This window comes from Equus asinus, chromosome 3 (assembly GCF_041296235.1).
Source record: "Equus asinus isolate D_3611 breed Donkey chromosome 3, EquAss-T2T_v2, whole genome shotgun sequence".
Lineage (NCBI taxonomy): Eukaryota > Metazoa > Chordata > Mammalia > Perissodactyla > Equidae > Equus > Equus asinus.
The window spans coordinates 156,586,701-156,612,500 of record NC_091792.1 but is presented as its reverse complement, the minus strand read 5'-3'; the positions used below and the strand labels follow the sequence as shown (position 1 = coordinate 156,612,500).

The 25,800-nt window shown below is 53.6% G+C and overlaps 1 protein-coding gene across 2 annotated transcripts in view; it reads left to right on the top strand.

Moving 5' to 3' along the window:
• Positions 1-5,669: 5,669 nt before the first annotated feature.
• The window catches only part of JAKMIP1 (janus kinase and microtubule interacting protein 1), a 149,337-nt gene continuing 129,206 nt past the window's right edge, over positions 5,670-25,800 (top strand). The window contains exon 1 of one of the 2 annotated variants that reach the window (XM_070506264.1): positions 5,670-6,007. The gene's annotated coding sequence lies outside the window, so the exon portion shown is untranslated. Of the gene's footprint in view, positions 6,008-22,011; positions 22,140-25,800 lie in introns of those variants that run through there. The other variant, XM_070506262.1, reaches the window with a different exon arrangement.

Genomic DNA, 25,800 nt, shown 5'->3' with positions numbered 1-25,800 from the left:
GGATTTGAAAGTGAATTGATGGAGAGCATGGAGGTCTCAGAGCACGGAGGGTCACAGAGACCCGGCTGTAGGTTCCAGATCCTTTTTGGCCTCTCTGGGTCTCCGCTGTCTTATCTAGAAAATGGGAACAGCCGTGCCTCCGCTGCAGGAATGGAAGGAGGTGGGCTTTTCTGCCACCAATACCAGCAGCTTCACCACCTGAGCACACGGCATGGCCCCAACTCTGTCTTAGGTGCGCCGCGATCAGAATCTGTTTAAACAGCCTAACCAGCCTGTAAAGTAGCTTCTGTTCTTCCCATGACTCTGATGAGGGAACTGAGGTTCCAGGTGACACGGGGAGCAAATGGTGGAACCAGGATCCACATCTCAGACTGTCTGGCAGGTGTGGGGTGTGGCATCATTTCTACTTGACAAGCAGGAGACTGAGGCTCAGAGAGGTGCTGGGGCTTTTCCCAGGGGCACAGCTAACTCACGGCTGGCCAGTGACAAAGCCTGGTACTCCTCATTCCTTGCCTGGCACTGGCTTTTTGGTGCCCCTCGGCCTCAGGGGGTTGCCTGGAGCTTGCTCTTTGCATCTGCCCCGCAGCACAGAAGTAGTTTCCTGTGCTTACAAGGTGCAGGGGGCTGTGGCGGTGTTTGCCACCACGGGAGCCAGACTGACTGGTTTGAATCCCTGCTCCGCCACTTACCAGCTGTTGACCTTAGGCAAATTGTTGAACTTTACATTCCTCAGTTTCTAAGGCCTGCTTCCTCCCTCCTCGTCTAACCGCAGCACAAGTGTTTCCTCCTCCAGGAAGCCCCTCCTGACTCCCAAAGTGGCCTCAGGAGTCCCTTCCCCTGCACTCCTATTGCTGGGCTAGCCCATCATAATGATCTATCTTCCGTCTCTTCCACGGGCCCACGAGGCCTTGAGGGCGGAGACCAGCTGTTTCCAGCCACGTCCCTGGTGCCTAGGCAGGCGTCTGCAGAAGCATCGGTGGGGCTGGCGGGGCCGGCCTGGCTTTCCGCATACACTCACCAGGCCTCCTTTAATCCCGTCGCTTACCCTTCCTCAAGAATTCTCCATGGCTCCCTTTCAATTGGAAGGTCAAGTCCAAACTTGGGGCCTTCATACCGCTCTTCACTCTCCCTGGAACGTTCTTCCTCTTCCTCTTCCTCTTCATCTAGCTAGCTAATCCTCAGAGCTAACTTCCTCAAGGCAAACTTCCTGACCTCAGACCAAGCCAAGCTCCGAGTTCTGTCATCTCCTAGCACCTTTTCCTCCTCCTTAGGAATGAGCACAATTGTAGTTAAATGATCGTGATTTACAATGCCTTCCCGGAAGCTGGAAATGTGACCCTATCTGGAAAAAGGGTCTTTGCACATGTTATTAAGTTAAGGATCTTTTCTTTTGAGGAAGATTAGCCCTGAGCTAACATCTGCCGCCAACCCTCCTCTTTTTGCTGAGGGAGACTGGCCCCGAGCTGACATCCGTGCCCATCTTCCTCTACTTTCTATGTGGGACACCTGTCACAGCATGGCTTGCCAAGTGGTGCCATGTCCGCACCCGGGATCTGAACCGGCGAACCCTGGGCCGCTGAAGCAGAGGGTGAAAACTTAACCGCTGCGCCACTGGGCCGGCCCCTAAGTTAAGGATCTTGACATGAGACCATGCTGGATTATCTAGGTGGGCCCCAAATCCAACAACCCGCGTCCTTAGAAAAGAGGAGAAGACAGACACAGAGGAGAAGCCACGTGAAGACGGACACAGAGATGGGGGTGATGCCACCACAGCCAAGGAACGCCTGGAGCCGCTAGAAGCTGGAAGAGGCAAGAAAGAATTTTCCCCTTGAGCCTCTAGTGGGAGCACGCCCCAGCCAACCCCTTGATTGGGGACTTCTGTCCTACAGTACTGTGAGAGAACGAATTCCTGTTGTTTGAAGCCTCCTCCTTTGCAGTAATTTATTATGGAGCTCTAGAAAACTAATACAGATTCATATACATATTTACCCATTTAATCCCCATCCAAACTCACCATTGCCATTATAAGCCCCATCTTACAGATGAGGAAACGGAGGTAAAATGTCAGTAACTTGCCTAAGGTCACCAGCTACTAAGTGGCAGACCGGGATCCTTCCCAGGCAGCCAGGCTCCTGCAGAGGCGGGGAAGGACCCAAGTTCTACCCTGGCGGCATCCGCTGTCTGACACCCTCAGGAGTGAACCACCCATCACGAGGATGGGCGTTCACAACTTCTCAGAGAGCGGCATCTCTGATGAGAATGTTGGTCCTCCTGTTGAGCTGAAACCTGTCTTTCTGTGACTTCCAGGCCTGGGCTCACACACCACAAGTCACACGGTGCCAGGGAAGGCTGCTCCAGAGAGGGACGGGCTCTAGACTCCCACATTGCTGCTTGCGGCGTGTCCTGGGCCCCAGGGCCTCCTCATCCCTAATCAGGAGAAAGAGAGGGTACTGGCCTCGGAGGGCTGTCCTGAGGGCGTGGAGCAAGGCGAGCTTGGAATCACCGGAATGGGAACCTCTCAGGTTTCAGCAGACAGCCGAATCACCTGGGGCACTCAGAAAAACACCGCTTCCCAGGCCCCGGTCCTCAGAGGCCCTGCTTCCGCGGGGTGTGGGGAGCCTGGGCATCTGCATTGTCCCGTGCTTCCCCACACACCCGAGGCTGAGGAAGCGCTGGTCCAGTCGTCTCCTGGTTTGAATTTGTACAGTTGCCTTTTACCATGAAAATTAACACAATCACAATAAGGAAACTGAAATAAAGAGTAATCCTTCCAAAGCTTAGTGTTCATTGATGAAAGAATGATAGAGGTTTTCCCAAATCTGACAACAATCCTAAAACCACACGTGACTACCAATAATGCATTATGAGGCTGAAGGAAAGTGTTCTAACCAACACCGAAAAAAATTCCCTCATTGGAGGAGTACGCTGAATTATCTGTTTTTTCTCTAGAAAAAATATTACAAAGTCATTGTCCTAGGAAGAGATAATCCAAAGGGATGAAGAAGCCAAAGAAATGTAGAAAAAGAAATTATAAAGGTGGATATCAGGTAGTTAATTTAAATAATTATTATATTAGTTTTCTGGGTTTTGTAATGTTTGTGATATCTGTCAGCTTGAAACATTTAATATTTTGGGGTTTTTTTTTTATTATTCTAAATATTTACTTTGGTACCTAATTTTGTAGTTGTAATTTTTTATTCTTTCTCTTAAAGAGGGCCCCCCAAATTGTAGGAGCTCCAGGTCCAGCAAACCTGGACCCACCACTGCTGGTTGCCTGCACAAAATCCATTCTCCCCTCCACCTCACTCACAGAACCCTGACTTTGTTTCAGGCAGCAATGTGCCCTCCTTAAATTTTTTTTATTTCCCTTAAGTGAAGGGTGGCCATGTGACATCGTTCTGATCAAAGACAAAACAGAGGTCTCTGGGAAGAGTTTCCAGGGAAGGAGTTAAAGGGAGCAGGGAGACAGCTTGGTTGGGGTGTGCCTTTTGCCTTTTCCCTTCTTCTCAACTGGGATGGTGATGGGATGCTGGGGGAAGGGCAGCCATCTTGCCACTGTGAGGATACTATGAGGAAGAAAATTACACGCTGAGGAGGAAGGAGCAAAAGGAGATAAAATAAGGGATTACTAACCTTTGGGTTTCTTGCTGAGTGAGAAAAAAATACTTCATTTGTGTAAGCCATTGTATAGTTGTATTGGCATCTTGATTACTCACAGCCAAATGTAATCCCTAACTGATATATATATATATATATATATATATATATATATATATATATATAAATGTATCAAAGAGCTCCAAGCCGAGTGGTTTAAACAAGAGAAATTTATTGTTTCACAGTTCTGGAAGCCAGAAGTCTGAGATCAAGGTGTTGGCAGGGCCAGGTGCCCTCTGAAGGCCTCTCTCCCAGCTGCCGGGACTTTCCCAGCATTCTCAGCATCCCTTGTCCTTTCCGTGCATCCTCCTGATCTCTGCCTCAGGTTCACATGGAGTTCTCCCCGTGTGCGTGTCTTTGTGCCTCAATCTCCCCTTTCTATAAGGACACCAGTCATCTCGGATTAAGGCCCCCCACCACTCCAGTACAACCTCATCTTAACTAATTACATCTGCAAGGACCCTATTTCCAAATAAGGTCATATTCTGAGGTACTGGGAGTTAGGACCTCAGCGTATGAGTTTTTGGGGACATGATCCAACCCATAACACCCGGCCCCACCCGTGTCCAAGCCTTGAGCAGGTCTTGCCAATTCCACCCCCTGACCCTCTCGATGCTCCGCTTCACTTGTCACCAAAGCCACACCCCCTCGCTTCCTTGATCGACACCTGCCTCCTTCGGACCACGCTCCCCAGGCAGCTAGTGCTTCTGTCAATGAGAGTCTCAGATCAGTCCACAGATACCCCAGGTCTCCGCTCCTACTTGAAACCTGGGAGGTCTGCACTTTCCTTCCCTATTTCAGGTCAGGGGCGGCCCTGTTCCCTTTGGCCAGGGAACCAAGAGGGGAAGTGACGTGTCTCTTCCAAGTGGAAGCTTTAAAAGCCAGTACGAACTGCCACCTTTCATTCATACTGTCAAAACGATTGTGGGTACCCAGCGAAGACAGAGCCCCCATCAGCATGGGCTCCTGAGTCACTAGAGCAAGCAGAGCCCCCTGCTGGCCCAGGCGGGAAAAGCAGTGTGAGCAAGAAATAAGACAGTGAGATTTGGGTTGGTTTGTTACTGGGGCTTAACATAGCTTATCTGGACCAATATATTTTAAATATGTAAATCTGACCACCTTCCCTGGTCAGACAGTCTCAGGATAAACTCCACATTCTTTCCCACAGCCTACAAGATCTTACATGTGCTGGCCTCTGCCTCCCTTCCCATCCTCATCTTCCCCCACTTGCCTCTCTGTGGCCCAGAAACACGGCTCTTTTCTAGATTCTCAAATGTGCCACATTTTCCTCCAACTAGGTGTTTACTCATGCTGTTCCCTTATGTGGATGCTCTTCCCTCCCTTCTCTTTGCTAGAACGTAAGCCCCAGGAGGGCAGCGGCCTTCTCTCTGTTGTTCACTGTGGTATCTCTAGATCTTAATAAATATCGGTTGAACGAAAGTGAATGAACGAATCTTCGCCTAGCCACATCCCACCCTTCCTTCAAGCCCCGGCTGGACATCACATGGTTCAGTCTACTATTGTTCGGTGACGTGGCTCTGCCCAGTGGTGAAGACTGTGGGCTCAGCAGTAAGACACCCAGCTCTGCCACTTGCTGGCTGTGTCACCTTCAACCTTCTCCTTTAACCTCTAGCTCTCAGACTCCCACCTGTGCAAAGGGTACAGCGCCCGCGGGGGTCGTGTCTTCCTGGACCACGGATGGCCTAGAATGGCCAGGGTCCCAGGTTATATACGCCATCCTCCCCGACTGGATATGAGCCCCCTAAGGGCAGGGACGAGCTTCCCGGGGCCGTCAGCCCTGTCTGGAGCCCGAAGCCCCTCCCGGGGCAGCAGCTCGGACCCGGGGCCCAGTGCGCAGGCTCAGGCTCCCCGCGCCTCTTCTCGCGGCCGCGGAACCGCTCCCGGCCTCGGCCTCGGGCGGGGGCGGGGCGGGGCGGGGCGGGGCGAGCGCCGCGCCCTCCCTCTGACTGGCAGGAGGGCGGACCAATCGGAGGGGCGCCCCAGGGGAGGGGCGGGGCCGCGCCGCGAGCCGGGCGCCGGCAGCCCGGGAGCTGCAGCCGGGAGCGTGCGGCACGCGCCGGCCGGCTGCCCAGAGCACGGTCACCGGCCCCGCTGCATCTGTACCCCCGCCCTGCCGAGCCGCCTGCACCCCTGCCCGTCTTCTTCATTTGCTTTTTACGATTTTTCAAATTTTTGCACGCATCCTTTTTCTGTTCCGTTTGTCCTTTTTAAGGCGGGGGCGGCGGCAGCGGCAGCTCGGGGCGGGGAGGGGGCGGCCGGAGGATGCGGCGCGGGGCTGCGCTCGCTACGCCTGCTGCTGCTGCCCGGCTCGGGCCTGCGCGCCGAGCAGGTGGGTACAGGTGCGCCGGGGGGTGGGAGGCGCGCGCTGGCCAAAGGGGATCCGCGGACCCCGCGACCGATGGGCGGACCCGGCGGCAAGGGACGCGGTGACCGGTGCCGCCCCGCCCCATCGCTCACCTTCCCCACTTCCAGCCTTCGCACCCCGTCCTGAGTCCCCTGCCGCTCTCGCATCTCACCTCCGAGGTCCCCCACCTTTCCGTTCCCATCCCCCACCCCTTCCAAATTCCCCCCGCAGCGTCTCCCAGCAGGAGGACTCTGCGTCGCCTCGCTCCATACGCCCCCTTCCCGTCCCGCCCACAGTCTCCCTCTCTCCCTCACGCCACCCCCATTTCCACTCCTCTCCTCATTCCGCCCCTGAGCCAAGGAGGGGGAGGGGACCCACCGGGTGCCTCCCGGGAGTGGCGCGGGGGGCGTGGCCGGTCGGTTCCCTCCGTGTCCTATCCACTCAGTAGGTCAGGGTCCCCCATCCCGGGGCCGAGGTGGCACAGAGGATGGAGCCCCGGGCCGCGCCGCGGCGACGGGGGGCCGAGAGGGCGAGGCCGCCCTGCCGGCATCCCCACCCCACGCACGGCACACGCTGCCGCGGCCCCTGCCACGCACACCCCCGCGCTGCTGTGCCCACGTGGGCTCTGGGGAGGAGGCTGGAGAGATGGAAGAAAGGCTGGTACCCACCCTCCTGACTGGCCGGCGCGCCCTGGGCGCACTCGGCCTCCGGAGATGGCGCACAGGATTGGCTCCTGCGGGGCCGGGCACCTTGCAGGGCGCCCTGCGTTCAAGCCAGCGGCCTCTAGGGCCTGCGTTTGTCTGCCGCGCCCTCGCCCCCGGCCCCGTCGCTCCACCCTCCTTGCTGCTGGGCTCTTCGTCATTTCTGTTAGAGGCCGCTTGCTAGGCTGGAATCTTTCGCCTTAGAAGCAGCCCCCCCACCCCAGCACGCCTCCCCTCGCCACACACCCTGGTCTGCCCGTCTCCTGATGGCTTGGCGGCCTGGGCTCTCAGCCAGCCTCTGCCCGCCGCTTTAAGCTCCAGAGATACTGTATCTCGCCGCTGGCCCTCCTCCGCCATCCCCACCCCTTCCACGCACACTCACAGGCACCCTGTCCTTGGCCTTTGCTCGTGCTGTTCCCTCTCCAGTAACGCCCTTCCTTCAGCTGGCCAGCTCCTTCTAGACCAAGGGCGGGGAGAGCCCCTTGCCTGAGCTTCCCTGTATGGCACAGCTGGACACACTACTGTCCCGTCTGATGGCCCCTGCCCTCCCAGACCAGACTGGGAGGTCTGGGAGGGCAGGGGCGGCCTCAGCCCCTCACACAGGGCTCCACCCACAGTAAATATGGGGGCTCAAGGGGGGCCTTCCCCCCTAACTCAGGGTGACCCACTGGTGTGGGGCGAGGCTGGGGGAGGAGCTGGCTTCTCCACCAGGACCTTGGGCAGGTGGGTTACGTTTCCATGCCCCCGATGGGTGAGGCGGAGGGGCAGGTTTGGGGATGAGGTGGGGTGGTCAGGACCACTCCTCAGGATGCTTGCTCGGCCAGGCATCGTCTGCTCCCAGGACACCCACTGCTCTGAGAACACTCTTTGAGGCTTACAGATGGTTGCAAAGTTTCCATTGTTGTTGAGACTCTCACACGTGGTCTGTCATGCTGAACATCTCCACTCCAGGGCCTGCGGGGAACTCTCACTTCGAGTCTTTTCACAGCGAGAAGCCCCTCAAAGGGTCAGAGTGTGGTCCCAACAAATGAGAGCATTGCCATTTTCCTCCTCCGCAAGCCATCCGTGGCTCCCACTGCTCCCATGACCTCAGAAGTTCCTCACCACCTGGCTTCCCTGGCCACCTCTCCCGCTCCCCACCACGCTGTGCCACCTCTGTGTTCCCCAGACACGTCTTCATACTTAGGTTTTTCCCTATGTGCTGTTTTCTCTCCCAGAAATGTTCACCTCTCTTCTTGTCTGGAGAACTCCTATTCATACGATAAGGCCCAGCTCTCATGTTACTTCTTTGCGATGCTCCCTGACTCTGCCACACAGGTTGTATGGTTCTCTCATCTGTGGTCTCCTAGAACTTTATGTCCATATATAGTGTCCGTATTTGTGTAGATGCTCCTTAAGCTGACCCTACTCACTAGGGACTGGGGACGCAGTGAGGTCTGAGAAGCAGCCCTGCTTTGACCGGGGCTCCGTTTTCCCAGGGAGGCAGTCCGCCGGCACCGATACGGGCTGCGCTGTGAGAGGAGAGCGCCTGACGGCTCCGCCTGACCAGAAGGCTTCGTGAGGAGGAGTCAGGATGCAGGCCCCGCTCTCTTGTGTATGGGGCATGGGGCTGGGAGAGGGGCGGCAGAAGGAGTTCCTGAGGAAGGCATGAGCCAGCAGCCAGCGCCACTGCGCGCTCTGGCTGTTGGTTTCACTCCCTGGGGATGGCAGCCTGCCTCTCTGCAGGCTCTGGAGCCAGGGTTCCACTGGGTCTGGGTTCCACTGGGAGCCTGGCTTCCCATTTGGGTCTGCCCCTCCCTCAGCCGTGACTGGGCAGGTGCCTCCTGCCGGGGCTGTCTGACTAAATGGGCCGCCTCCCTCGGGAGGATTGGCAGTGGCCGCAGTGAGTCCTGCTTCTCCTTGGTCTCCTCCTCTGCCGAGGTGGTTGGGTCAACCTGCGGGGCTTCTGAAGTTGTGTTCAGTTCCTTATGGCTGTGTGATCTTGGGCAAGAGGATTAACCTCTCTGAGCCTCCATTTCCTATATGAATAGGGGCAGTGGTCTCTCTCTGGCTGGGTTGGTGTAGGGATCAAGAATGTGGTCTCTACGTGCAGGAGGCACTTCATAAGTGGTCCTGATGGCGAGGGAGTGTGTGATAAGTGATTTAAAAAATGAGTCCTTTGGTTTTGTCATGGAGGGAACGCCCCAGTGCGAGGCCCTCTTTGTCCTTCTCTAGCTAACAACGTCAGGCTAATAAGCTAACAACTCAGTAAGCGGGGATGAAAGGGGAGGGGAGCGGGTGCCATGTTGGCTACTGCAACATGCGCAGACTTGTGTGAGTAGGTGCTGAGAGCTGTGTTCAGGAGTCCTGAACTCGAGGTCCTCAGAGTGAGGGCCACCTCCCTCCTCGGTCCGAAAGGAGCTCCTTTGAGGCCTCTTTCCTCTGATCTTTTTTCCTGCTCAGTGGTTGGGGTGTGGCATTACAGTACTTTCCACCCAGGTTGTAGGAAAACTCTTAATGGAACTAATGAGCGTGAGCAGCGGCCACCAGCTAGGTGAGCTGAGCTGTGAAGGAACATGGCTGGGTCAGAGGAGCTGCACTGAGGACCAGCTCGGACCCTACCGGCTGTGTGACCTTGGGGAAGTCACTTAACCTCTCTGTGCCCAGTTCCTTTGATGTTCACAGAAGGAAAATAGCTGTCGTTGCTTAAACTCCCACTGTTGCCATGAATGATCTCATTTAAGCTGCACGGCACCAGTCGGGTAAGAATTATGTGAGCACCTGACAAGCAGGTCTGGAGCTGGAGGCAGAGGCGGGGGCGGAACTCACTGGCAGGGGTCCCTCGATCTGGAGCTTAGGTATTGCTCCATGAAGCACGCTGGCTCCCACGATGGAAAGACAACGGTCCTCCAGGGCTGGTGTGAGAAACCAATCAGAGGAGCTGTCTTGGTGCTTTTCACAGAAACACGTTCCCTGAAGCCGGCAGCTGCCGTTGGGGATGCTGTAATCCAAGGCTGGGAAAAGGCCCCAGGGCTGGCCGGCGGTGGGACCTCGGCATTGTCACTCTGGCCCTGGATGCCTTCAGAAAAGGCTTTCTTTGCTCATGCCTTTCCCAGGCCAGGTGGACAGCCCAGGGGCCATGGGCCAGCAGGTAAGGCCGGGGATGGGAGGGGCCCGGGGCCCTCGTGCTGTGAAGGGCGGGGTTTGGGAGCCCCTGGGTAGGAGGTAGGGAGGGCAGGGTGCTGGCAGGCAGTTGCCCAGGAGGCCACTAGCCGGCTGGGTCAGAGTCACCCTGAAAGCAGAGAGAGGGTGGCGGGCGGGCACTGGTGCTGGGTGCTGGCGTGAGGCGGGCAGGGGCCCCCTCTCGTCTTTGGTGTTAGTATTTGTTTTCGGAACTGCAGCAGGGAGTGTTGGAGCTCTCACTGGGCTACAGAAATGAATCGAGATAAATGCTGTTTCCTTAAATATAACAGTTAGCATTTGCTAAGCACCTCCCAAGTGCCAGGGTGTGTGCACGACCCTGCAGCCCGCTGCCTGATCGTAAATAAAGTTTTATCACATGTGGCCACGCCCATTCATGGGCTGTTGTCCATGGCGGCTTTTGCACTGTGTCGGCAGAGTTGGGCAGTTGTGACAAACACTGTAAAGCCGGAAACGTTTGCTGCTGGGCCCTTTACCGTTGGCTGCCCCTGGTCTGGGCCACCCATGGTTTGAGTTCATTCAGTCCCGGATGCAAGTCCAAAGGGAGGTGCCCTGCGTGCCCCATTTTACAGATGGGCGCAGGGAGGCTCTGAAGCCTGCCTGGGGTCACACAGCTGGTAACTGGGGGAGCAGCAACACGCAAGCAGTCCATGTTATTATTTTTTTTAGGGGGGGTAGGGTGTTTTTTATTAGCTTCTAATTGAATATTACCGTGTTCAGAGAATGTGGCCTGTATGATGTCTATTTTTAAAAATTTGTCGACAGTTTCTTAATGGCCTAGTACCTGATCAATTCTTACAATATCTTTGTCTTAAATATATATATTTAATACTTAAATATGGTTAACATATTAAGCATTTTTAAGTGTACTGTTCAGTGGCATTAAGCACGTTCACATTGGTGTGCAACCATTGCCGTCATCCATCTCCAGAACTTTTCCCTCCTCCCAGACTGGCAGCCCACATTCTTAACCGCGACCCATGCTGCCTTGCAGGAGCTTTGTAGCAAAAAGCAAACATCAGCGGTGTCAAATTTAGCAGAGGAAGGTTTGATGGCAGCCTTGGGTTTGAATGCCAGCTCTGCCGTTTACCAGCTGGTCAAGGACGAGCAAATGCCCCCTCCGAACCCCTCGGCGATCAGTGTCCTCATTTGCGGATGGGGATAACCCCAGGCCCCTCCCTGCAGATCTCAGAGGTGCGAGGACGGGATAGAGAACAGAGGGGCGAGCCCAGCCTCCTGCAGGCACAGGAGCTCCGAGGCTGTTCCCTGGAGCAGCTGCACCTTCATCGGGTGTTAGGTCAGTCTGTCCTCTCCAGCGGCCCGGCCTGTGGTGTCCACTTTACCCTTTCCAGCTCTGGGAAGCCGCCCCAGGCCATCACATGTCCTAAAGCTCCAGAGTGGACCTTGGAGGACCCAGATGCTGTGTGGATGCAGGCCTCCTGCTGTCCTCTCCCCCTCGTGTCCCAGACTTGGCTGACGGGCCACTTTAGGGAATGAAAGAAGGCTCTGTGCGGAGCCCTCCCAGGACTGCCAAGGGCTGCACATTGTGGCAGTAATGCCCTTGTGTGTGCCAGGTCAGGGGACGTGCTGGCTTGGCCCGCTGGCCCCCATGCCTCTACCTTGGTTGCATTTTGATTCTGGAGCCCCGGACTGGCCCCTGGGCCTTCCTCAGGGCTGGAGGGTGGGCCACACCGATGGTGTCCCGCTTCTTCTGGAGGCCGGGCACACGGTGAGGATTACGGGCATCACAGTGGGCACGCAGAGTGCTCTGGTAAGGTGGCTTTCCGCTTCCTTTAACCTCGGAACCTCTGTCCTCCCTCTTTTCCGACTTTATCCTGTTGCTTCTGGAGACTGGTCACTGTGACCTGCTTGCCGAGACCCAGGGTTTTATGTAACAGGATCACGACCTGATTCTTCTGTTGAAACAATTCTTTGTTTCCTCTCCCTCCCCTCTTTATTGAGATGAAATTAACACAACCTAAGATTAACCATTTTGAAGTATACAGTTCAGTGGCATCGAGTACATTCACCGTGTTATGCAACCATCACCTTTATCTGTTCCACAACATTTTCATCATCCCAGAGGAAACCCCATCCCATTAAGCAGTCACTCCCCATTCCCCCTCCCTGGCCCCTGACAACCACAGATCTGCCTTCTGTCTCTATGGATTTCCTCTTCTGGACCTTTCATATAAATGGAGTCAGATAATATGTGGCCTTTTGCGACTGGCTTCTTTCACTGAGCATGATGACCTCAAGCTTCCTCCATGTTGTAGCCTGTGTCAGTATTTGTCTTTTTTTTGTTGTTGTTCTTTTTGAGGAAGATTAGCCCCGAGCTAACATCTGCCGCCAATCTTCCCCTTATTGCTGAGGAAGACTGGCCCTGAGCTCACATCCGTGCCCGTCTTCCTCTACTTTATATGTGGGACGCCTGCCACAGCATGGCTTGCCAAGCGGTGCCATGTCCGCACCCAAGATCTGAACCTGCGAACCCCAGGCCGCCGAAACGGAACGTGTGCACTTAATCACTGTGCCACCGGGCTGGCCCCAGTACTTCAGTCTTTTTTTTTATGGCTGAATGATATTCCGTTGTATGGATCTGCCACATTTGTTTCTCTCTTCATTTGTTGGTGGACACTTGGGTGGTGTCCACCTTTTGGCTAGTGTCCACCTGTTGGCTAGTATGAATAGCGTTTGAAGCAAGGCTTAAAGTGTTAAAACTCCCTCTCCTGAGCCTTGGCTGCCCAGGTTCTGTTCTCCTGGTGCTTCCATTCCCTCCTCCCACTGCTCGCTCATTCATCAGTTCAGTTGCCCGTCAGACAGTTGTGGATGTGCCCTTGGTGGCCGGCGCTGCACTGGGAGCCTCCAGCCTTGACTTGTTCTTGACATCTGGAGAATGGTTTCTCGGCTTCCCATTTTCCAAGCTAGAGCGTGGGACTGCCCCAAGGCACGAGGGACAGCCTGAGGCCAACTGAGTGGCCCAGAGAGGCAGCTGGCACAGCACGGGGAGCCCGGCCGCCTTTCTGTGGTTCCTGGAACATGCTGGACTCTTCCTGCTGAGAGCATTTGTGTCTGCTGCTTGCCGTCTGGCATCCTCTTCTCCTGCCCTCGCCAGAACTGGCTTCTCCTCCTTCATGTCTCAGCTCAAATTTCCCCTCCTTGGAGAGGTCTTCCCTGCCTACTCCAGGTAGATGCCACCTCCCCTCCACTGTTATTCTCCCCATCGGCACCGTGTTTGCTTCTGAATTCATCACCATCTGAAATGGCTTCATTTCCTCGTTTATTATCCTTCCTCCCGTCCCCTAAGCTAGAACGCAAGCAACTGAGGACAGGAACCTGGCCTGGCATGTTTTCTCTCATCTCCCAGCACAGGGTATTGGCACACAATAGGTGCTCATTAAATGACCGTTGTGTGGAGTCGGATATGAGTTAACTTCCTCCCTCTGTCTTGCTGGCTCTGTGATCTAGAGCTTGTTACTTAATCTTTCTGAGCTTCACTTTCCTCTTTCGTTCAATACAGAGACAGTCCAGTGCCCCTACCTTTTGTAGTCGGCATGAAGGTCAGAAATAACCGGTGTAGACTGCCCAGAACCGTGCCCGGGTGCAGTAGGTGATTGTCAACGCTGCTGCCCCTTGTGGTAGCTGCAGAAGCGTGGTCATAACGCTTGTGACTGAGTCCCCTAACCCATACGCTTGCTTGCTCCAGGGACTTGCGAGCTTGCTTGACCCGAGGTGGCCAGGGGACCTCCCGGAGCCGAGCTGTGCAGTCAGGTAGCCTCTCGGGGCCCTGAGCACTGCAGTGCGACTCCTCTGAATCCACATGGGCTGGCGAGTGGACGATACACACTGGATTCCAAAGAATTTGTACGAGAAAGAGAATGAAAAAGAGCTCAGTAGTAACTTTAACATTGATCGCATGTTGAAATGATACTATTTTGGATAAGTTGGGCTAAATGAAACTATTATTAAAATTAGTTTACTTGTTTCTTTTTACTTTTTTTGATGTGGCTACTAGCAGAATTTAGAATTGCACATGGGCTCACAATGTCATCCTTTTGAGCAGCCCTGCTCCAGACTCCCAGCTCCTTGAGGGCAGGGCCCGGCTCCGAGGATGGTCGCCTGCCTCCTGTGAAGTGGTGGCCCTGGGCAAGGTCGTTAAGTGTGTTCAGTGCTTCAGCGGCCTTCTCTGTAAACGAGAAGCTCTGTCTGATGACAGACACTGACAGTGCATGTTTGAGGGCCTCCTGTGTGTCCCTGGAAGGAACCAGGGCCCTCTGAGGAGGAGATGTGGCACGGTACCCGCCCATGGCAGCTTTCATTCTGAGAGGGGAGACCCACAGTCTACGCAATCTAAATAAAACACAAACGTGCTCACTGAGACCGAGGTGATTCCCTCAAGGATGCTGGTAAGGAGGCATGGTAAACGGTCGTGGGGCGCCCAGAGCTGGGTCTCTATCAGGGCCGGCCTGCGGAGGAGAACCAGATGGATCTGCATCCAGCCTGGTGCATAGCAGGCTCTCCCTAAGCGGCAGCCAAGGCGATTACTTCTGTGTGGCCCCAGAGCATTGGGCGGCTCTGCTCAGAGTCGCCTCCACTCAGTGGCTCTAGCCTTTTTTAATCCTTCTGCATGTAACAGTCACAATAGGACTCTGCTGTTCCGGGAAGAGTTTGCAGTCTCACGTGCCTTTTCCACGGCCCCTCCGTGAGGAGAGGTCTCTGAGCATCTCCCCGCAGTGGGCGGGGCTGTTCCACGGCCAGTTCTGATTGGGCGAGAGCCACTGGTGGCCCAGCTCTGATTGGACAAGGGCAGCTGCTTCTCGGGGTGAGGCGTAGCCCCCTTCTTGTTTTGCGCGTGTCCTTTGCTCCCGACCCCATCTCCGCTGCTTTCCTCCAAGCTGAGGGAGAAATTGGGTTGTCTCCCATACAGCCAGGAGCTACGAGGAGGCCAAGTCACTTCACCTCTAGGAGCTCGGGTGTCCTGGGGGTCACACCCCATCCCCATCTCGGGGCTCGTCTGCTCCACGTGGAGAGATGCCTGCAGGGGTCACCTAATGTTGTCCTCGTTTTCTACAGGCACACCTGTCTGCAGGTGCCTGGTGTCGGGCAGCCTGCTGGGGTGGGGGGTTAGGGGTGGGCTGTGCTCACAAATGAGCGGAAACGAGCCCCTGGGGCAGGTTATTGAAGGCAGGAGTGATGAAGGCAGAAATAAGCCTTCCCCTCCGGCCATCATCGGGCCTGCCCCACTTCACTGCTGGAGAATGAGTGACTTACCTGCGGTCGCACAGGTAGAAATGGCAGTGGTGGGGTTCAGACCTGCTCTGGCTACTCCTGCAGTTGCTGATTACTTCTGGAGAGTTCAGCCACCTTAGCCTGGCATTCAAGTCCCCCATGGCCTGCTCCCAACTCACTTCACATTATTTCCCCAATGAACTATACCTCCCTCCCAAGCCCTGCTCCTTCCCCCAGACCCTTGGTTGCCAGCACCCTCTGCCTGGAATGCCTCACCCTGCTAGCACCCACCTGTGAAATCCTAAGGCTCCGTGGCCCGGCTTGGATGTCACTTCCTCCATCCTTCCTGGGCCCCCAGGAGAGGCCCGTTTGTTACTCTATGAGTGCAGGTGGAGTGAATGAAGTCGCTGGAGCTGGATTAGGATGAACAGCCCGGAGGCAGAGGAATGGACTAATGGCTTCCTCCGTCACCTGATTTTGCTGGCCTGGCGTGGCCCACTCCTGCCTCCTCCCTTCTCACACCTTCAGTGGAGCATGTGTCCAGCTACATCATCCACCCGCTGTTCCTGACTGAGCCAGGCCTTTGCACGTGCTGTTCCCTCTGACAGATCTGCCTATTAGCCTTCCCCACCCTCATCCCCCGGGGGAGCAGCCTCCACTTGTGCTTAGGATCCACCATTAGCCTTATTTCCTCCAGAAGCCCTTTCCTGACTGTACCCTCTCCCCATCCCCAGGCCGGGTCAGGCATGTCCCCAGAGCTCCTACTGCTCTGCACGTCCTTCTGTCACTGCACTGGACACTGTATTGAAGCTGCTAGTGACTTGTCGGACTCTTCCACTACACAGAAGTTTCCAGAAGGTTTCAGGAGGGTTGAGATGCCATCTGATTCACTGTGGGATTCCCAGAGCCTGGCACAGGGTGGGGCACACAGTAGGTGGTCAGTAGAATTTTGGCCTTTGGTCTCACAGATTCTTATAATGTCAGTATTGGGAGGGACCTAGCAGGGAAACAGTAGGTCCTAGTGTCTGTTGCGCGCATCAGATCCACTCCACCCTTAATAAGCTTCACTCTGTTCTCTGCAGCAGCCACCTCTAATGACAGCTAACTCCATAAGCCTCCGATACCACGATACTCAGGGTATCACAATACCCAGGTGGTTGTGTCAGCCCAGAGATGACGCGTGTGAAGCATCTGTGGAACTTCATAAAGGTTCCCTTCCCCTGCACACAGGGATTTCACTACCTTACAGACTGCTCTTAGGTTAGGGCAGAAAAATTGTTAGAAATTGTTAGAAAGCTGTTCTTCAGCGTCCAAACCGTGTTCTTGTGTTTACAGAAGGTCACATTGGCATGACTTTTCCCTTTCTCCCAGGCTGCACCTCAGAATGCACTTTGGAAGACACACCTGCTTTCTGGGAGTTGGCAGGGCTGCTTCCTTGGGCCGGGGCAGCTGGGCGAGTGACCTCAGTAAGCCCAGCGGTAATTGGGTTTCTGAGCCTTCCGTGATGAGGGCTGGATGAGATTCTTTTTGCCAACCAGACGCCATATTTTGAACACGGGCCTGGATATCCCTAAATTGTGCCTAATCTGTTTAGAGTGTCAGTCAAATGGGTGCTTTACTGACATGATCTATCTCTCCCTGGAGTATGACAGTCATCCAGGATAAGCCCAGTTTATGAGGACCTGGGTAAGGACCAGATCCCCTGAGTTTTCCATAGGGATGGTTAAAAATGAATGCAAGGCACTTCAGACCAAAGTCACAAACAAGTCCTGATGCTGGATAGGATATCAGAAATTGGGAGTGCTCCAGCCAGAAGATGGGGGAGAGGTATTGGGTGCCGCAGACCTCAGGTGTTCACAACATACATTGTGAATTTGGGATTTCATAATTCACAAGCTCCTGGGTTGTAGCTTCCCTTCATGTTTATTGATGAACAGAGGGCTTTGTAGGTAGACTAAGAGGTCAAGTGACAAGGAGGTTTGGGTGTGTGTCAAGTCACTTTCAGGCAGGGATGTGGGCTGATCAGTTTGGGATGGTGTCTTATCTGTTCAATGTAGCAGGTGCAGAAAGGACCTTTGCTTACCAGAGAGAGTTTCATTAGCATCTGTGCCAGGTGGCTGCAAGAGCAAAGCCATGGCATTTGAAGATCCCCATGCTGTGGACTTTGTTGTGGATTCTGACCAACCCTTCTCACCTCAGTCTGAAGCACTGACCTGTCACCACACTTCCAGTTGCCACATGCCATGAAGGTGATTCCCAAAACATTATCAATGGCCCCATCCCTCCTCCTTGTGGGCAGGTCAAGCTGTAGCCTCAACTCCTCCAACCAAGGAAACTGCTAATGGACATTTTTGTTGATGGTGTTCGGTGACTATTGGATGAGTAATTGATTTGCTCCTGTTTGCTGGCACCAGAGAGAAAAAAATCATGATTGATTAAAAAATGAGCTGTTTAAGAAACTGAAAATTGTCAGAGAGGAAATTTTGCTGTCTGAATTAAAAATAAATAGCCCTTTGAAGTTCTCATCGTGACTTGTATGCCAAACACTGCCTGACTCACTTAATGCAAAAGAATGCAGTAAAGGAGGAATAGAGGAACCAAAAAGACGTGAGACATATGGAAAACAAAGAGTAAAACGGCAGAGTAAACCCAACTCTATCAATAATAAGGTTAAATGTGGGTAGCTTAAACAATTAAATCAAAAGTCAGAGATTGTCAGAATATATAAAAACATTCCAACTGTATGCTGTCTTTAGATTCAAAGATGCGAATAGATTGAAAATAAAAAGACACATCATGCAAAGAGCAACCACAAGAAAGCTAGACTGATTATACTGATAATAAGATTTAAAGTAAAAACTAGAGATAAAGAGGGATATTTTATAATAACATTTTATAATGATGAAAGGGTCGATCCATCAGGAAGATATAACAACTAAACATATATGCACCTAACAACAGCGCCAAAATACGTGAAGCAAAAACTGAGCAAAATGAAGTGAGAAATAGATAATTCACCATCAATAATTGGAGACTGCAATATCCCACTTTCAATAATTGATAGAACAACTAGACGGAAGATCAACAAGGAAATAGAAAACTTGAACAGCAATGTAACAGCTAGACCTCGCAGATATCTGTGTAATATTCCACCAACATCAGAATATCCATCCTTCTCAAGTGCACGTGAGTCCTTCTCCAGGACAGACCATATGCTTGGCCATAAAACAACCTCAATAAATTTAAAAGGATAGAAATAGTACAAAGTACATTCTCTGACCACAGTGCAATGAAATTAGAAACTAGTGGCAGCAAACACAGTGCCTGGCTCATAGCTGATGCTCAGTTCCACTCTTGTCAGCCTGACATCCAGGGCCCTGCTTTTCCTTCCCACCTCATCCTTCATCACTCCCAGGCACCCCTATTTCCTGGCCAAACTGAACTGCTGACTTCCTTACCCGCTGTTTCCAGCTTCCATGCCCTTGCTCCTGCTGCCCCACTTCCTGGAATGCCCATTCCTCTGCCCCCACCCCATCTCCTAAGTCTGCATCCTACCCATCCTGCCTTACATGAACACCTGCCTTACTGACCCACAATAAGGTGAGTTTGTAATGAACAGATCAGAACAGTGGTTCTTGAAGTGGTGTCCTGGAGCAGCAGCAGCAGCATCAACTGGTAGCATTTTAGAAATGCACATTCTTGGGTCCCACCCTGAGCTACTGGATCAGAAGCACTGGGGGTGGGGCCCAGAAGTCTGGCTTTTAACAAGCCTTCTGGGAAAATTCTGATACCCACTCCAGCTTGAGAACCAGGGCAGGCAAGGCTGGTCCCCAGTTATCCTGTATTTACACAGTCTGGTTGTTTCTAAAATAGTTAAGAACTGGTTGGCTCCCTCCAGTAAGTACGAATCACTCCTACCATCTTGCCGAGTCTACAGGTGAGACCAGGGGACCTTGTTTGTGGAGTGTAAAGGGCAGTTCTCCATCCAAATAAGCACACATTCCAGATTGGTGCTTAGAGCGAAGGGCATGCTTGGCTTTTAGTGGTTTCCTGTGGAAGAAGGAAGACATTCTGGCCCTGTTCTACAGCACTTTCCCTCCTTGTGATGGTGGGTGTGCGCTGTATCGTCATTTCTAGGAAAAGAGGGAGGGTGGCAGAGTGTGAAAACCAGCCCTGAGCCAGGAGTCGCAGGTTTGAGTCCTCCCCAGCTACTGCCTGCCCTGCCTCCCTGCAGTCCTTCCTCCCGTGGGTGTTTGTGGGGTGCCTGCTGTGCACCGGGCACTTGGTTTCTGCCTTCTTGAAGCCCAGTGAGCAGGGATGATAGTCACAGATTATCATAGACAACTCAGTGCCCCTACCTCCCTCTGTGTCTGTTTTCCCGTCTGTAAAATGAAGTGTTTTCAAAAAAATTGTTTTAGCAGCTAAACCAAACTACCCCAATATACAAAACAGGGAGGCATTGGTTTGTTAGCACATTTATTTTCTGACTTTAAACTTATACTGCTTACTAGTTACAAGGTCAGGCCCTGAGAACAGTGGGGTTGCTTTGATGAATGTTGAACTTTCAAAATGAAAGGTTTGGGGTGACAGTCGTAATCTCAACAGCTGTGCCCTCCTGAGTGCTCAGTTGATCAGTATAGTACTTGGGCTTTGTTGTGGTTGTGAGAGTACTCTGTCTTGAGAATCTTTGCATACCACATTTGCCTTCGGTAAGGTCTTTGTCAACAACTTACCTTGTCGTCTCAGGATACCTTTTACTGGAGATGACGGGAGAGGCTCTACCCCAAGAGCTACACAAAGCTGAGCGTTCTCCTGGCAGCCCAGGTGAGCGGTTAAAATTAGTACACCTGAAAAACAATAGTATCAACCATTTGCTGCTCCAGACCCCTGATCCCTGAGCACCCCCCCCCCCCCCCCCCGCCCCCGGCCCCCAGCATCTTCAGGGAGCACCAAGGCTCCGTGGAACGTGGTTTGGAATCCAGGCTCCATCATCTACTCCCAGCACCCCAAAGTGCTGATGGTTCTGCTCCATTTTAGACATGGGCCACCATCCCTTCACAGGCCCGTGTCTGCATGCTGTCATCTGCCCATCAGAGTCATGTTTCAGTCTTTGTTCTGTCTCGACCTCCAAGTGTCCTCACATTCCTAAGACTGGGACCCGGGAGGGCGGAGCCTCCAGGGCTGTCATTGACTGAGCTGGAGGCAGAGTGGCATTAGAGCCGGCGCTTGCCTCACCCCAGTCTCTGTGAACAGATCACGAGGTCCAGCGCCCTTCCAGGACAGTCTGAAGGTCCTGGCCACACAGTCCTTCCTTGGAATGGCCCTTGAGTTACTGGGAGAGTTGGGAAGAAGAGCAGTCATGCCAAGAAGGAGTGATGCCTTTGTGAAACTACACCTGGCTCTATCACTCCTGGGCTCAAGGGGCTCCCCGTGGCCCAGGATGAAGCACATGGTCCTTGTCGCCATGTCTCTGATCTCATCTCTTGATGTTCTTGTTTTTACTGACTATTTTAGTCTGCTTGGCTGCTATAAGAAAAATATCGTAGACTTCACTGACAGAAATTTATTTCTCACAGTTCTAGAGGCTGGCAAGTGCAAGATCAAAGTGCCAGTGAGAGCTCTCTTCCTAGCTTGCAGATAGCTGACTTCTTGCTGTGTGCTCACAAGGTGGAGAGAGAGAGAAGGCAAGCTCTCTTGTGTTCCTTCTTATAAGGGCACTAATCCCATCATGAGGGCGCCACCCTCATCACTTTCTCAAAGCCTTATCTTCGCAAACCATCACACTGGGGGTTAGGGTTTCAACATATGAATTGCGGGGGACATAAACATTCCATCCATAACACTGACCCCTACCTTATGGAGCCATCTGCCTTCCTTGAACTTGCCAGGACCCTTCCGTTCCTCCTGCCTTTGCACATCTCACGCCCTTTCTGCTGCCTCTAGAGCTGGCTCAGGCTCATCTCCTCGGGCACTTCCCTGACCTCCCAGACCCTGCACATCGCCCTGTCACAGCCTGGCCACGCTGTGAGGCCACTGTCTTCTCCACCGGCCGGAGCTCAGGGCCTGTGTGTCCAGTTCAAGGCCTGGCATGGGCACACACTGGGATGTTTTGAGTGAATGAATGAACGAACGAATGAATGGAGCTTGTGCTCCTGTTGCTTTTCCTGCCTAAATGCCGTTCCGCCTTCCTCTGAGCCCTGCTCCCTTGTCTGCATGTCCATGTTTCACCGCTGCCAGGGCCCACTTCAGATGTTCTTTCCTTCACCCCACCTGGGACCCAGCACCCCTGGTCTCCCAGTGATCACCTGGGCTTGCTACAGCCTGTTCTTGGCCTATCTCCTTACTTGACCAGAACTTCTCAGGGGTGTGGGGGAACCATCGGGACACCCAGCCCTGGGCCAGCACGTTTGAGGGACTTGGCAGATGTCTGCACCTGATGGTCATCCTTGACCATCTTCCTTCCCCACCAAGGTGGTAGTAACCTGGTAGTGAGTAACCAGGCAGTAAGCTCATCCTGTTCCCAGCACCCCAGCCCTGTAATGAGTGTCCCCGTTTGAGCCCCTGGTTTCTCCCTACTTGTCTCAGCATCACCCCCCACCCCCCCAGTTCTAGAGTCACTTTCTTGGGAGAAGCTAGGACATATATGAGCTCTGTGTCCAGCTTTGTGCACACAGCAGGCACTCAGCAGGTGTCTGGTGAGGGGTGCCCTCGGCATATCAAGCCACATTGAGAGGCTGGTGTAGCAAGGATGTGGAAACCACAAAAGAAGTTGCTCTTTGCTTGAAAGTCACCAGCCACCCCTCCTTGTTCTTCGTGATGTGATTACTTGCCATCCTTGTGACTCATTCCGAGCAGGGGTGGGGCAGAAATGACCTGATGTCTGGGGCCTTTTCTGGGGCTTCTTAAGGTGCCCCTGTACATCAATAAAGGAGCGATTCCAAAATGATGCAAGGAATTTGCCAAGAGCTAGCAAGTTGCAGCTGAAGGAGCAAAGGCTTTGTACTGAGGTGGGGACTTGAGCAAATCCTTTACCTGCTTTAAGCTGAAATTTCTTCCCTGTAAAATGAGGAAAATAATATGTGCTTCTCCAGGACCTCAGGAGTGCTGAGATTATGTGTGCGAAGCGCCTGTTGCCTTGTGGCTGCCTGAAGGGTGGCAGCTGTCTACCCCCAGGTATGCAGAATGCCTGGGGCTTAGCTAGTTGCCCAATAAATGTAGTTGCTTTGGCTTTCCCTCAGATGAGGCAGTGTCTGGGCTACCTTTGTGGCTCAATCTTCATGTCCTAGTGTTATACCTGGAACCTGGAAGCTATATAGCAGAACAGGTAAGAATATGGACACTGGAGCCAGATGACCTGGGTACAACCTCCCACCCCTACTTGCTAGCTGGGTCACCTTGATCAAGGTACTTTACCCCTTCCTGCTGGGACACTAAAGTGGGGCACTAATAATACCCATGTCAATGAGCTGAGGAGTAATAGGTAATTTGGAAAGTGTGGAACAGTTCCTGGCACAGAGTGAGAGCTACATAAGCGGGGACTGTTGTTATTATTACTTGGTGCATGTTTGTTGAATTGTGTTGAACTCTGTCTGATGGGAGAGGAGTGTGGGGGCTGCCTTTGTTTTTCTTGCAGCACAGGTATCAGTCCCCATTGCTCGTCCCCATCTCACATTTTCTCTCCTGTTCTGCACCTGCTAAGATTTTACAGTGAAAAGCTAAAGAAAAAGGAAAACACCACATGCACAGAATGTTCTAAAGGAAGCTTCATCTTGTCACAAATGTTGATAAACAACTCTCATTCCCTCTATTTGATTAGAGTTTTGTTATGTGGGTTCTGAATATGAGTAGCAATTTTATCATAATTTTTTTGTGTTTGTGGGTGGGGGTGTTTGTGTTTGTGGGTGTTTGGTGGGGAATCGAAGTGGGTGGTTTTCTGATGATATTGGAAGCTTTTCATGAACTGGAATATTTGGAAAGTACTGTTTTATGGACGTGTTGGGGCTAACTCAGTGGTGTTTAATTTGCTGTCAATATGCTTTGTCTTGGAGGATGATGGTCTCCCAGAGCCTGGCTGTTCCTCCCTAAAAATGTCCTTGGGTGCCTTCTAAGAGCATGCCTGGTATGGTGCTGGGTCCTGAGGATAGAAAACAAGACTGACACAGTTATTTGCACAGCTGGGATGTGGTCTTAGAGTCAGACACACCTGGGTTCAAGTCCTGACTCTGCCACTTACAAGCTGTGAATGTTGGGCAAGTGACTTCACCTCTTTGAGCCTCAGTTTCCTCATCTGTCAAATGGAGATAATACTGTTGCCTGTTTTACAAGCAGGTTTTGAGGATGGATTGAGATGGGTATGCCCAGCACATTGTCTGGCATAGAGCAGGCTCTTATGAGTGACAGCTCTTGGTTTAGCTGCTGCTTTTGGCCTTGGGGGCAGGAGTGATGCCCTGACAGACCCATGCAGCCTGACTCGGGCCACCTCTGGGCCACTTCCTTTACTTTGTTCTCTGCCTAGCAGAATGGAGAAGAGGTGTTTGAGTCATGGGGCGAGAGGCCTGGTTTCCTGTGGGTTTGTGGCTTTGCAGTGTTGTCCCATTGAGGGCACCTGTGAGGGTTTCTGGAAGGCCGAGGAGCATGGTGGTGGTGGTGGATGGGAATGGTGATGGGTGAGGCAGGGTCTCCTGGGTGAGCACAGCCGTGCCCCCTGCCTTGGGCTAAGCTTTCCTCTCTGTTCCATCCAGTCTGGCTCAGCTGTGCGTTTGCTGAGTGCCCCCTGGGCGGGTGCTTTATGTTCCTCTCTAAGCCTCTCAACCACTGTGCAAGCAGGCAGGAGGAAACCCAGGCCCTAGGAGGTTAAGTAGTCACTTAACAGTCAGAGTTAGTGAGTCTCGGGGCCTCAGGATGAGATCCTTGCCCCCATCCACCCACATCTGGGCTTTCCAGGTGGGTTCAGCCAAGGTAGCCTGGGAGGCTGAGGTCTGGACCCAGAGCAGCTTCATGTGGACCGCTGAACCTGATTTCATTTCAAGAAAGAAGCACAACATGTTTGACAAGCATCTTCTGGTCTTCATTTTGTTCTCCTCCGAACGTATGTGCTAGTTCATATTTTCCTGGGGTCACACTGTGCCCACTTTGTAACCTGGCCTTCTCTTTAGTCGTTGCAACCCATTCTGACGGTTCCCCGCTACTCGATTCCTTTGCAGCAGTTTCTGCATCCCCAGGGAGGAGGGGCGGGGACAGGAAGCAGGGAGTGGGCGTGGCCACAGAGGCAAGGTTGGGCGGGGACAGGAAGCGGAAGGGGAGGAGTCAGGCTTGCCTTTAAAAGTCAGTGGCAGGAAGTGCCGACAGGACGCCTCGGAAGCGGAAGCGGCTGGGGTCAGAGTGGAGGGGTTAGGGCTGTTCTGCACCAACTTGCCTTCAGAGTTGAGGAGACTTGACGGGGCGGGGAGGAGAGGACGGGCAGAGGGCCGGTCGCAGCGTGTGAGGCCCGGAGGCAGGACTGAGCCAGGTGCTTCCCAGGCCTCCGAGAAGGGTGGCTCTGCCGCGGGCGGTGGCGTTGGAGGGGAGTGGAGGGGGTCGCACTGATGTCGGGGAACGCGGCCATTGCTGTCAGGCTGTTCTCTGGGTCAGCCCGTCGAGGAGGCTGCTTCGCATCAGACCCTACAGGGGTGGCCCTCCTTCACTGAATCCGTGCCTCAGTCTCAGGAGGCAGGAGCGTCTCCGGCTCAGGTGACATGACTCGATGTAGGTCCTACAGGCAGGGAGGGATGGAGCCAGGATGTGACTCTGCGTCTGACTGACAGTGAAGGCCAGGCTTTCTAAAGAGGTGTAGGCCTTCAGGGGCAGGAGCCTTGGCAGTCATGGAGGGCTGCCTGGAGCAGGTGGTGATGTGGCTTGTAAACCTAGAATAGGCTAAGTGTGAGGCCGAGGTAGGAAGAGTGCAGGGTTGGGAGTGGAGAGGCCGGGTTCAGATCCTGCCTCCCTGTGTACGTTTGGGTTAGACACACCCTCGCTGGGCTCCATGCCCCATCTGTACAGTGGGCACGTGGGACCAGATGGCCTTTCCTAACATCCCTCCCAAGTCTGGAGCTCACTCCTTCTCCACAGCGGTGTTTGCTAAATATTTTCCCTTTGGAAGTCTGACGTCTGACCACCAACACCCTCTCCCTCCCAAGCCCCCTTCGTGGTTTCAGGATGCCAGGGGGCGTCCAGGTGCGGGGGTCGGGGGGCACTGTTCCTGAACACAAGGGCTCTGCCTGCCTGCAGTTGGAAGGACTCCGACACTTTCTGGCCAGCGGGGCTGTCACTGCTGCCAGGAGCTTACCCGAGGGGGGATGCCATGAAGCAGGCCCTCGCTGGGCACTGGCAGCTCTGTTCCAGTCCCTGGCTTCCTGTGTGTTCGGTGCAACCTGGGCTCGTTGTCTGCCTCTCAGAGCCTCGGTTTCCCCATTTGTGAATGTGGAGGGACGTGTTGTCTCCCAGCCCTTGATCTCTCTGACCTCACTGCCCCCTTCTGAGCGGGTCCGGGTGACGAGGCACAGGGCTGCTTCCTGTCTCTGCAGAAAAGCAGCCCTGTGGTCTGAGTGGGTAGGAGCTCGGTAAATGCTTGGAGAGATTCAGAAGTGGAGTAAAAGATACAATACATCTTAACTCGACCTTCCGGACTGC